The sequence below is a fragment of the Ceratotherium simum genome, chromosome 17 (assembly GCF_057802395.1).
Source record: "Ceratotherium simum simum isolate JZ-2026a chromosome 17, ASM5780239v1, whole genome shotgun sequence".
In the NCBI taxonomy this organism is placed as follows: Eukaryota; Metazoa; Chordata; class Mammalia; order Perissodactyla; family Rhinocerotidae; genus Ceratotherium; species Ceratotherium simum.
Window position 1 is genome coordinate 48,519,868 of NC_141916.1, and position 12,043 is coordinate 48,531,910.

At 39.0% G+C, this 12,043-nt stretch overlaps 1 long non-coding RNA gene across 1 annotated transcript in view; it reads left to right on the plus strand.

Annotated features, from left to right (window-relative positions):
• Positions 1 to 10,403, plus strand: part of LOC147914798 (uncharacterized) — a 34,791-nt gene extending 24,388 nt beyond the window's left edge. The window contains exon 3 of the long non-coding RNA XR_015554898.1: positions 9,437 to 10,403. This is a non-coding gene — a long non-coding RNA (uncharacterized LOC147914798). The remainder of the gene's footprint in view (positions 1 to 9,436) is intronic.
• Positions 10,404 to 12,043: the final 1,640 nt, after the last annotated feature.

A 12,043-nucleotide genomic window follows, 5' to 3' on the forward strand; every position in this document is an offset into this window, starting at 1 on the left:
CCATCTTCCTCCACTTTATATGGGATGCCGCCACAGCATGGCTTGACAAGTGGTGTGTCGGTGCGTGCCCAGGATCTGAACCCGGGCCACCAGTAGCAGAGCACGCACACTTAAGCGCTACGCCATGGGGCCAGCCCCTCAACTTTTTTTTTTTTTTGACAGGAAAGATTCGCCCTGAGCTAACATCTGTTGCCAATCTTCCTCTTTTTTGGCTTGAGGAAGATTCGCCCTGAGCTAACATCTGTGCCAATCCTCCTCTATTTTGTATGTGGCCTGCCACCTCAGCAAGGCTAACGAGTGGTGTAGATCCGTGCCTGGGATCCGAACCTGTGAACCTGGGCCACTGAAGTGGAGTGTGCCGAACTTAACCACTACACCACAGGGCTGGCCCCCCAAGATCACATTTTTTCCACTCCGAAGACGGAAAAAACTGAGAACCAGGGAAGTTGACTTGTCCAAGGCCATGAATTAGTGGCAAATTCAAGATTTGAACTCAGGTCTCCTAACAGTTTGATGTTCTTTGAACAAAAGTTGATTAATTGCCTAACCTGAGGACTGGAGATTATGGATTTCATTTACTTAATTTATCCTTGAGACCACACTGTGAAATCAGAGGTTCACAATGCTTTGTTATCTTAGTATTTATAAGAAAACGCTCCATGTTTCTTTTTTGCTTTGCATCATAGATGAGCACTAGACTTTGATAGGTTGTCACTTTATGCCTTTATTACACTTTTTAAAATTCTTTTTTGTGGACAACTTTGATATACCCTCCTACTTATGTTTTGAATAAAGATAATCTAGTTCTTTTTGTTTCTCAGCTGAATGCTGAATAATTATTTTGGTCCTTTCTTTCATATTCCTTAACCATCTTGAAAAATAAACATTCCAGGATGTTTAGAGGCGTTTCGCCTGAAATCAGGGAAACGTTAGGTATACCTCGAGACTTCTCTAGGTTTATGGTTCTATTGCTTCTATCTTTGTAATCAATCTGTTTTAATTTTCTCTTCTTTTTTCCAAAAAATTAAACTTTTCTTTGTTTTACACGTGGTATTTTATGACTTAACTTCAGGAAGAGATGCAGGGCCAGCAAAGAGCACTGGACTGAGAATCAAGAAACCTGAGTCCTGGTCCTTCTTGTCACCTAATTCATTGTTTGAATTTCAGCAGGTCCCATAACATTTTTAGGCCTTGATTTCTTCATCTGAAAACTGAGGAAGTAAGTCTCGATTATCTATAAATTGCTGTAATCAATTAATGTTTCCTAGCCATGTGGAGGTTATCGATTCATTTCCAAACATGAGAGAAACTATTGCCTAGAAATTTGCATATGAATATAGAGACATGGTTTTTTTGTATAAAATTGTATGGGGTTCTTGGATTTTTGTAACCCATTTACAGATTTAGTTTCAAAAACCTGCTTTAAATAACTTCCTATATGTCATACAATGTGCCAGATTCTCTACATTTCCTTTTTTGAACTTCCTAAGGAATTCCTGATTTTGCTTCCTTCGTGTTTCCTTAACCATGTCTTCCATAGTTCAAGGACTCTTCAAGCTGGAAGGAAATTTGAGCAAACTAGATCATCCATCTCATTTCCTTCCAATCTTTTATCTTCACTTATCAGTACTTCTCTTTGTCCATTTAGTAACTTGATAGCACTTTTACTTCCAATGATATGGACAATATCACCTTAAAATCCATTTCTCATGTAGGAACCCTTTATTCATTCATTCTACAAATATTTATTGAGTATCTCCTTGGGTCAGGCACTGTGTTCCATGTTGAGATATAATAGGGAATAAGATAGACATTCTCCTTTCCTTACATTGTACTGAAGAGACTGACAAAAAAGAGGTCACCAAAGAAATTAATAAAATTACTTCAAGTTCAATGTATAGACTTTGAGGCCAGGCTGCTAGAGCTTGAATTCCAGCTTTATTACTTACTATGTGTATGCATCAGCCACTTCTTGTGCACTACTTCAGATCCCCTGGCTTCATTCATCTGCAGGGTCTTTGGCTATTAAGGGAAGGAAAGCCTTTTTTCCCTCTACCTTCCTAGGTTCACTGGCGGGACCCTCCAATTAAACTGATAAGAAACAAATTAACAAGAGAAAAAAAACAGATTTAGTTACATACGTATGCATGGGGACTCACAAGGAAATAAAAACTCAAGGAGGCAGTCAGATGATTGAGGCTTGATATACCATCTTAGGCTAAACAAAAGAAAAGAGGTTTGGGCTTCTGGGCAGGGTAGGATTTTATGGAAAGCAGAAGGGCGGAAATGTCTGGTAAATGATGGTTGTCTTGTTGTGCGGGTGAGTCTCTCAGGTAAGAGCTGTCTCTGGGTGTAGCTCTCTCCCTGGTAAGACACACCTTTACAAATGGAAATTCCAGTTTTAAAGGCAAATCCCTTTTACAAAAGGGGAAATTTATACTCCATTTTCAGGCAGGTAGGGGGAGGTAAAGAGCTTTTCCTGCATCTGCTCATTCTCAATTGCCTTTAGCTCAAAATAATCTGTGTGCCAAAGAGGCATATTTTGGGGTGGCATATTCTGTTACCCTTCATTCTGCCCTTTGAAACTTCTTTTTTTTCAGAAGGGGCATTTCTATGGAAACAAAAAGAAAAACAAAGCTAGTGGATGGAGCAAATTATAAACCCAGTTTTGGGGATCAGAGGGAAGTCAGTCAAAAAGATTTCTAGATATTGGGCACAAATCATCTTTAGATGGTAGAGTGAGTATGGCCATGACAATCCAACTTCCAGTTGCCTGGTTTGCAGTTTGAATGTCTTTGGTGATGGCATATACATCAGTGTCACAGTCGTGCTTATTTTTCAGAGCAGAGCATGGAAGCATCCAGCAATAGCTTGTAGGGGTCTTTGAGATAATCCTAATAAGAATCTGCACAGTCAGGTTTTAGTTCTTAGTGCTGCCAAGTCAGAAGGTTGAGAGAAAAATTGGAAAAGTTAATTATTGACAAAATGTACAAAACAACAGGAGACAATTTATAAAGAGGTGAAAAAGCTCAAAGACAGCAAACATGGCTAGAATTCAACAACCCACAAGGATGTGCTATATTTTTTTCATTGAAACATAGAGTTTTTCTCTCTACAATCACTCCAATTTCTATCAAGGATAATCACAGTAAGACTAATTTGCAAAATAAATCTAGTCTCATTAAACTTGGCCTGATTATTTACATAAATATGGCAAGAATAGTAATCGACTTTTTAGGCTTTCTAAAGTCTGCTTTGCTGGAACTTTAGATAAGGGAACTCAGATTAGATTCTTAAAAGCCTCTTGATAAAGACAGCAAGATATTTGTAAATCATCTTATAATAAACAACTTACCATAATAAAAGTAAAAAAATTTAAATAAATAAAAAGAAAAGCCTCTTGAGGGTAGGAAGCCAAGCTAAGACCTTCCTATCAGTCTTCACCTGTAATACCTATAGATTTGGGTGAATTCCTCCTTTCTTGAGGTTCCCATTATATTTTAAGTTTCCTGTGACTGTCAGGAAGTGATCTTCCTTACTTACCTGTAGGACCAGGAACCCTCTAAGCTAAGTATCAGGTGGGTATTCCAGCAGGGCTTTGTAAGCACCAGCTTCATACAGTCAGCTGTAGTTCCTTAATATTGTCTGGTCATATCTGATTTTATGTACATCATTCTCAAATATGACATTCCAGTTAAAGCCATGGTAATATAACCAATGTTTCAAATTGTGTCCTATTTACAAAGAGAACAGATTCTTATTGAACTTATGCAATTAATTATATTACCATGAAAATAAGAACATTCAACAAGAGTTTCCAAATTCTGGAAGGATCAGGTAGAGAAAAAATGTAAATGTTTACTCTTTGTTCACTTTAACATATTGCTGTAACTTATTGATAACTTAAAGAAAAGAGAAAAGGGGCTCTTTAAATCTAGAAAACAAAACACTAAAGAACCAGGGATATTTCAAACAAAAAGGTCATAAAAGTTATAATCATCCTTACCAGTCCATTCAGTTCCATGAAATTAGTTCTTGTTTTGTTCTCCATTAGAGTTTTGGGAATCTTTACCTGGTCTGGTGGTATGAACTTACAGTTATCAGAAACCTATACTCCAGGGCCAGCCCTGTTGGCCTAGTGGTTGAGTTCATCATGCTCCACTTGGCAGCCCAGGTTTAGTTCCTGGGCACGGACCTACACCACTCATCTGTCAGTGGCCGTGCTATTGTGGCAGCTCACATACAAAAAAAAAAAGAGAGAGAGGAAGATTGGTAGCAGATGTTAGCGCATGATGAATCTTCCTCAGCCAAAAAAAAAAAAAAGAGAGAGAGAGAGACAGAGAAACCAGTACTCCAAAGTATTGCCAGAGTTTTTTCTGTGACTCTCTTTGAAGATGAAGCATTTTTACCTGTAGCTGATTGTAAATGCTTTCAGAAAGAATAAGACTAAAATATTAACTGTGTGTAAGTGACAAAAGACTTTAAAATGGCCACAGTTAAAGATCTGATGAGAGTTCATTATGGCACAATTGACAAGTAAATTTGGTTATTTCTGTGACATACAACATTTTATAACAACTGCATTTATGACCGATGACTATACAAGGACATATTATGGATAGCAAAGATACTGACAAATTTCTAGGAACCTTATACAATTTCTGAAACATTTATATTAGTAACATATATCGATACAAATACAACCTAAAGAAAGTTAAGAATCACTTCTTATTTGACAATGCTTCCCCTGTAATTTAACATACAAATAAATCTCATTATTTAACATCTCTCTTTTACAAAGTGAGAGAACAAATCCTTTGAGATTTTCCAGTTGCCTTCTGGGGAGTCTCAAAGTTATTTTGAGTCAAAAAAGACTCCATTTAGAATTTGATTTTGCAGGCCGGCCCCGTGGCTTAGCGGTTAAGCGTGCACGCTCTGCTGCTGGCGGCCCGGGTTCAGATCCTGGGCGCGCACCGACGCACCGCTTCTCCAGCCATGCTGAGGCCGCGTCCCACATACAGCAACTAGAAGGATGTGCAGCTATGACATACAACTATCTACTGGGGCTTTAGGGGAAAAAATAAATAAATAAAAATTATAAAAAATAAAAATAAAAAAAGAATTTGATTTTGGGAAATTTGAAAAAAAAATGTCAAAAGATTTGAACTCTTGATTGAACAGGATCACAGGTTACTATTAAACAATGCTTGGTTATCTATTTAACCAAAGTGACAATAAAAGATTTCAAAGACAAATACAGAAAGTCACATGACTGTAAACAAACTGTAGCACTTTAAATATTAAGAAGTCTCTGTTTTCTCAAGTACTCCAAGACATGATAAAGACAACACAAGGCACGGGAAATTATTTTGATAAGACACAGAATCTTTGTTTTCTAGGCAGATTACTCAACAGTCAAAGAAAAACCTTTTACAATTATTAAGAATAGACCAGTAATCCATACTCCAGTTCTGTATCAGTACACTATTGATATTAAAATTCATTTTAAAACCTTATGATAAATACATTTAATTTTAGCCAGTTTGACCACATGAGAAGGTTTTCTCTCTCTCTTTCCTTTTACAAATTCTTATATCGTTCTAGGTTTTTGTCCTTTATTCTCCTCTTTCTCATCTAAAACAACCTGTAAATAATCTTAAACTACTTTAGGACAAAATTACTCTTTTCTTTTCCTTAACAAAAAGACATCCTTTATCTCTCATATCTTGCCTTAACAAAAACACCTTATTTTCCTTGCATACTTTGCATATGGAAATTTTTCCTTTATCTTTATTATTCCTAGTAGTTCATTTACATATATTGGTTAGAATTCTTAACCCTTGGTAACCTTAATTTCTAGTACAAACAAGGAAGTAGGCAATTGTGAACTGCGTATAAGATAAATAAGTCCTAGAGATGTAATGTACAGCATGGTGACTGTAGTTAACAATACTATCTTGTGGGCCGGCCCTGTGGCTTAGTGGTTAAGTGCGCGCGCTCTGCTGCTGGCGGCCCGGGTTCAGATCCCGGGCGCGCACCGACGCACCGCTTCTCCGGCCATGCTGAGGCCGAGTCCCACATACAGCAACTAGAAGGATGTGCAACTATGACATACAACTATCTACTGGGGCTTTGGGGGAAAAAATGAATAAATAAAATAAAAAAAACAAAAAACAAAAAAAAACCCAATACTATCTTGTATATTTGAAACTTGCTAAAAGAGTATAGTCACGTATTGCTTAACAATGGGGATATGTTCTGAGAGGTGTGTCGTTAGGTGATTTTCTTGTGCCAACATCATAGAGTGTACTTACACAAACCTAGATGGTATAGCCTATTGCGCACCTAGGCTAGATGGTATAACATATTGGTCCTAGGCTACAAAGCTATGCAGCATGTTCCTGTACTGAATACTGTAGGCAACTGTAACAAATGATAAGTATTTGTGTATCTAAACATAGAAAAGGTACAGAAAAAAATACAGTATAAAAGATAAAAAATGTTACACCTCTATAGGGCACTTACCATGAATGGATCTTGCAGGACTGGAAGCTGCTTTGGGTGAGTCAGTGAGTGAGTGGTGAGTGAATGTGAAGGCCTAGAACATTACTGAACACTACTGTGGACTTTATAAACACTGTACACTTTGTTGTTGTCAGTGCCATTGAGTTGATTCTGACTCCTAAAGACCTTTTGTACAGTCGAGTGGAACCCTGCCTGGTCTTTGTACTGTCCTCTCACCTTCTGGTGCTACTCCGCTGCTATTCATTGGGTTTTCATAACCATTTTTTCTGGAAGTGGGCGGCCAGATCCTTCTTCATAGTCTGTCTTAGTCTGGAAGCTCCCCTGAAACCTGTCCACTTTGGGTGACTCTGCTGGTATTTAACATACTAGTGGCATAGCTTTCAGCATCACAGCAACAAGCAGCCGCCGCAGTATGTTACACTATGACAGCTGACCTGACCGGGACACGAACTTAGGCTGCAGCAGTGTGAGCACCTAATCCTAGCCACTAGACTGCCAGGGCTGGCCACTGTACATGTAGACTACACTAAATTTATTAAAAAAATTTTTCCTTCAATAATAAATTAAGCTTAGCTTACTATAACGTTTTTATTTTATAAACTTTTTTAAAAATTTTTTATTTATTTATTTTTTTATAGAAGACCCTCATCAGTGGAGAGGGCTTCTTTTTTTTTTGTGAGGAAGATCAGCCCTGAGCTAACATCCGTGGTAATCCTCCTCTTTTTGCTGAGGAAGACCGGCTCTGAGCTAACATCTATTGCCAATCCTCCTCCTTTTTTTCCCCCAAAGCCCCAGTAGATAGTTGTATGTCATAGTTGCACATCCTTCTAGTTGCTGTATGTGGGACGCGGCCTCAGCATGGCCGGAGAAGCGGTGCGTCAGTGCGCACCCGGGATCTGAACCCGGGCCGCCAGTAGCGGAGCGCGCGCACTTAACCCCTAAGCCATGGGGCCAGCCTATTTTATAAACTTTTTAATTTTTTTAACTTTTTGACTCTTTTGTAACAACACTTAGCTTAAAACACAAATTGTACAGCTGTACAAAATATTTTCTTTCTTTATATTATTATTCTATAAGCTTTTTTTTATTTTTAAAAATTTTAGTTTTTTTTACTTTCCAAACTTTTTTTTTAAAAACTAAGACACAAACACACACATCAGCCTAGGCCTACAGAGGATCAGGATCATCAATGTCACTGTCTTTCACCTCCACATCTTGTCCTGCTGGAAGGTCTTCAGGGGCAATAACATGCATGGAGCTGTCATCTCCTATGCTAACAATGCCGTCTAAAACACCTCCTCAAGGACCTGCCTGAGGCTCTCCTTGAAGAGGTGTCACTCTTTTCAGAACTATGTCCATGGTGGTTTGCTTGATTGTTTCTTTTTTTCACCACGGATTTGCTTGTAAGCAGATAATGCACCATGAACATTCCTCTCTATTAATGAAAACCATTCAGTGTTGGGGTCCATGTTTTCAAACCTTTAAAGGAGCTTGTTGAGTTCTCAAATGCTTCTGCTAAACCCTTCACTGTGAATTTTCTTGGAGGTTCTTCTTTTTCTTCTCCTGCAGTTTCCTTTTCTCTTGCCTCTTCTTCAGCTATGCTTTCCTGTTCCAGTTCCAACAACTCCTCGTTAGTCAATTCCTTGGGAAGGATGTCTAGGAGCTTCTCAATGTCATCCTCATTCACACCCAGGTTGAAATTGTTTGCCATCTCAACCACAGCCTCGTTGATTTTTGCAACCTCTTCATCCGTGGCAAATCTTTTGATGTCTTGGACAGAACTCTTGAGTGTCTTCTTCCAGATGCCATTCATATACTCCTTGGTGACATCACCCCAACCCCAAGCAAGGTTCTTGAGGCAGTCATAGATGTTGTAATCCTTCCAGAATTGCATCAGTGTCTTCCTCAGTTGCAGCAGTAGCCAAGGCAGAGGTTCTCCTCAGGTAGTAGGTCTTAAAAGCTACTATAACTCCTTGATCCATTGGTTGGATCCATTGGTTGGATAGGTGTTGTTTGGAGGGAGAAATACTGCTTTGAGATTGGGATGAAGATTACCAATAAAAGGAGGATGTCGGGAGCATTATCAACAATAAGCTAAAGGTATGTTATTCTCTGAACAGTACTTCTCCATTTCTCTGGCATAACAATTCAGGAGAGTGTCTTGAAAGAGGAGCTGGGTCATCCACGACTTATTTCTCCTGCAGTACACTGGCAATGTGTGCTTATTGATATGCTTGAATGCCCTGGGGTTATCACTGTGCCAGATTACAAAGGGTTTCAATTTGTAGCCTACAACATTGCCCCCAAGCAAGACTGTAATCCTGTCTTTGAAACCTGGCATTGACTTGGCCTCCTTATGAATAAAAGTCCTCTCAGACATCTATTTCCAGAATAGAGATGTTTCATCTGCATTGAATATTTGCTCTGGCAAGTAATTTTCCTTCACGATCAGCTTATCTAGAGTTTCCAAAAATTCTTCAGCTGCCTTCACATCAGCACTCGCAGACTCACCACTCACTTTCACGTTATGTAATGAATAATAATTCTTGAATCGTTTAAATCATCCAGAACTAGCAGTAAATTCAATATCGTAGTCAGGTCCGGCATTCAATATTGCAAACAACGTTTTTGCTTTTGCTGTGATCATCATGGTGCTGAGAGGGGTACACTTCTGTGTCTGGTCTTTCAATCCAGGTCATTAGAGGTTTCTCCATGTCTGATATAGGCCTTTCCTGAGTTTACTTTAGTCTTGTTGCCTTCAATGAAGCAGATCCTTTAATGGCTTCTGTCACTTTGTTCTTGTTATTCAAGTTCGTAGCTGTGGTGGAATGGGCCATGCCTGACTGGCGAGCAATAACCATCACTGATTTTCCACTTTGTAGTCCTTAATCACTTTTAATTTCATTTCCAGGTCAATCACTCAACATGACCTCCTATTGGCAACATTAGCAGTGGATTTTGCATGCTTAGGGGCCATGAGGAACAAAACAACATGAGATTAAATCAAGCACAAGAGAAAATGATGCCATCAAGAGATGCTGTAAACGCAAGATGTATATGAGGCTTCTGAAGCTGGTGTAACATGGCATTCTGTTTTACAGTAAACTTTTTTTAATAAGTAGAAAGAGTATACTCTAAAATGATGATAAAAAGTATAGTATAGTAAATATATAAACCAGTGACATAGTTGTTTATTATCATTATCAAATATTATGTACTGTACATAATTGTGTGTGCTATACTTTTTTTTTTTTTTTTGCTGAGGAAGATTCGCCTTGAGCTAACGTCTGTGCCAATCTTCCCCCACTTTATATGTAGGTTGCTGCCACAGCACGGCTGACAAGTGGTGTAGGTCCACGCCTGGGATCTGAACCCATGAACCTGGGCTGCCAAAGCAGAGTGCACTGAACTTTAACCATTATGCCGGGGGGCCAGCCCCAGTATGCGCTATACTTTTACATGACTGGCAGTGCAGTAGGTTTGTTTATACCAGCATTACCACAAACATGTGAGAAATACATTGTGCTGTGACGTTATGACAGCTACAATGTCAGTAGGCAATAGGAATTTTCAGCTTCGTTATACTCTTATGGGACCACTGGCATATACACAGTTGACATATATACATAATGACAGTTGACCAAAATGTCATTATGTGATGCATGACTGTTTTTTTAAAAGTTTTCATCACAAGAAAAAAATTTGAATATGCGTGGTGATGGATGTTAATGAAAATTATTGTGGTAATCATTTTGCAATGTATACATATATCAAATCATTATATTGTACACCTAAAACTAATATAATGTTATATGCCAATTATATCTCAATTAAAAAAATAAATATTAAAAAAATCCTTTTAGATATAAAGTCCAAATTTCCAAAGGCATATCTATGCCAATGTGGCTCTAAACCAATAAGCTTTTTTTATGACTTAACAGTGAACACAAGAGGCATCTCCAAAAAGGGTACAAAAGATGCAGCACATAGTGACCCCCTCCCCACATCCCAGGATCCAGAGTTACTCCCAAAGACAGTTTAAGAAATCAAGTACCTTTGTTGTCACAAGCAGTAAGGAACCTCTAGTCTCCAACAAAAGTGAACGCCTTCAATTGTGTACCCACTAATCTGTCACGGTGGATAGGCTCTACTGGGATGAGACTTTTCCCTGCACAAACAAGAAAATGAAAGGAAAAGGTGACAAAGACCCCTTATGGACTAAGACCTCTCAGTAAGACAAACTCCCCTGAGAGCTGGTATGGTCAGAAAGACTTATGAACTTCATGTGTCAGGTTTCCTAGCCTGATGGTTAGCCACCAGACATAGATCTGACAACCTGCACACCATGCCCCCAGCTGTCAGAGACCAAGGAGAGTACACTCTCACTGGTTACAAGCCAAGCTCTCAAGACACGAAATGGTAGGAGAATCTCTTATGATTTTCCTCCTTATGACAAATGACATAAAAGGCAGAGACAGAGGAAAACAATGACTTTTCTTGGGAGGCTAAGGATCAATCAGCAATGAGTACTCAAAACCAAATTTACAAGAGTCATAATCCAAAGAACTAATTCTTACAACTGTTTTTCTCCTGCTATTCTAAATTTCGAAAGGAAAAGACAAAGAGGCTTTTACCACCCTCATTTAATCAGACTCTGCAGACAGAAATCAGGGAGGCTGACTTTGGTAAGAATTTTTACCTTTTGCTAAGTTTATCAGAGGTCCAGATCTCACCTGCAGCCTCTGTCTGGGGAAGTGCGGTATCCCAGGCATCCTTAACTGTAGGAGAGAAAACTTTTTTCCCTCTACCCTGCTAGGTTCACTGGCTAGGCCCCCAAATTGAACTGATGAGAAATAAATTAGCAAGAGAAAAAAACCCAGATTTAAATATGTACGTATGCATGATTGTTCGTAAAGAAATGAAAACTCAAAGTGATGGTCAGATGATTGAGTCTTATATACCACCTTAGGCTAAACAAAGGAAAAGGGGTTTTGGGCTTCTGGGCAAGGAAGACAAGTTGTGGGAAGGTGAGAGAAAAAATGTCTGATAAATGAGGGTTGTCTTATAATGCAGATAACAGTCTCTCAGGTGATGAGTGTTGTCTCTGGAAGTAGCTCTCTTCCTGGCATGAGACACTTTTACAAATGAAAATTTCCTTTATAAGTGTAAATTTCCTTTATAAAAGGGGAAATTTATACTCTGTTTTTACACTTAGGGGAAAGTAAAGAGCTTTTCCTGCTTCCACTGGTTCTTAATTGCCTTTAGCTTAAAGAAGCATATTTTAGGGTGGCACATTCTGGTACCCTTCAGCTACTTGTTCTGCTCCAGCCACCAATGTGACAGACAGCTCTGCCAGCCTCCGATAGACTTCATGTGGACCCTTCTGATAGCATCTTGCTTTGTGCCCACACCGTGCACCTGTCCTCGTGTGACCAGGTGCATTCCTGTTGGTGGTAAGACTTACTTGTGTGCACAAACGCAAGGGAGCTACTGCCCTGGAGGGTAAACTCTGACCAAA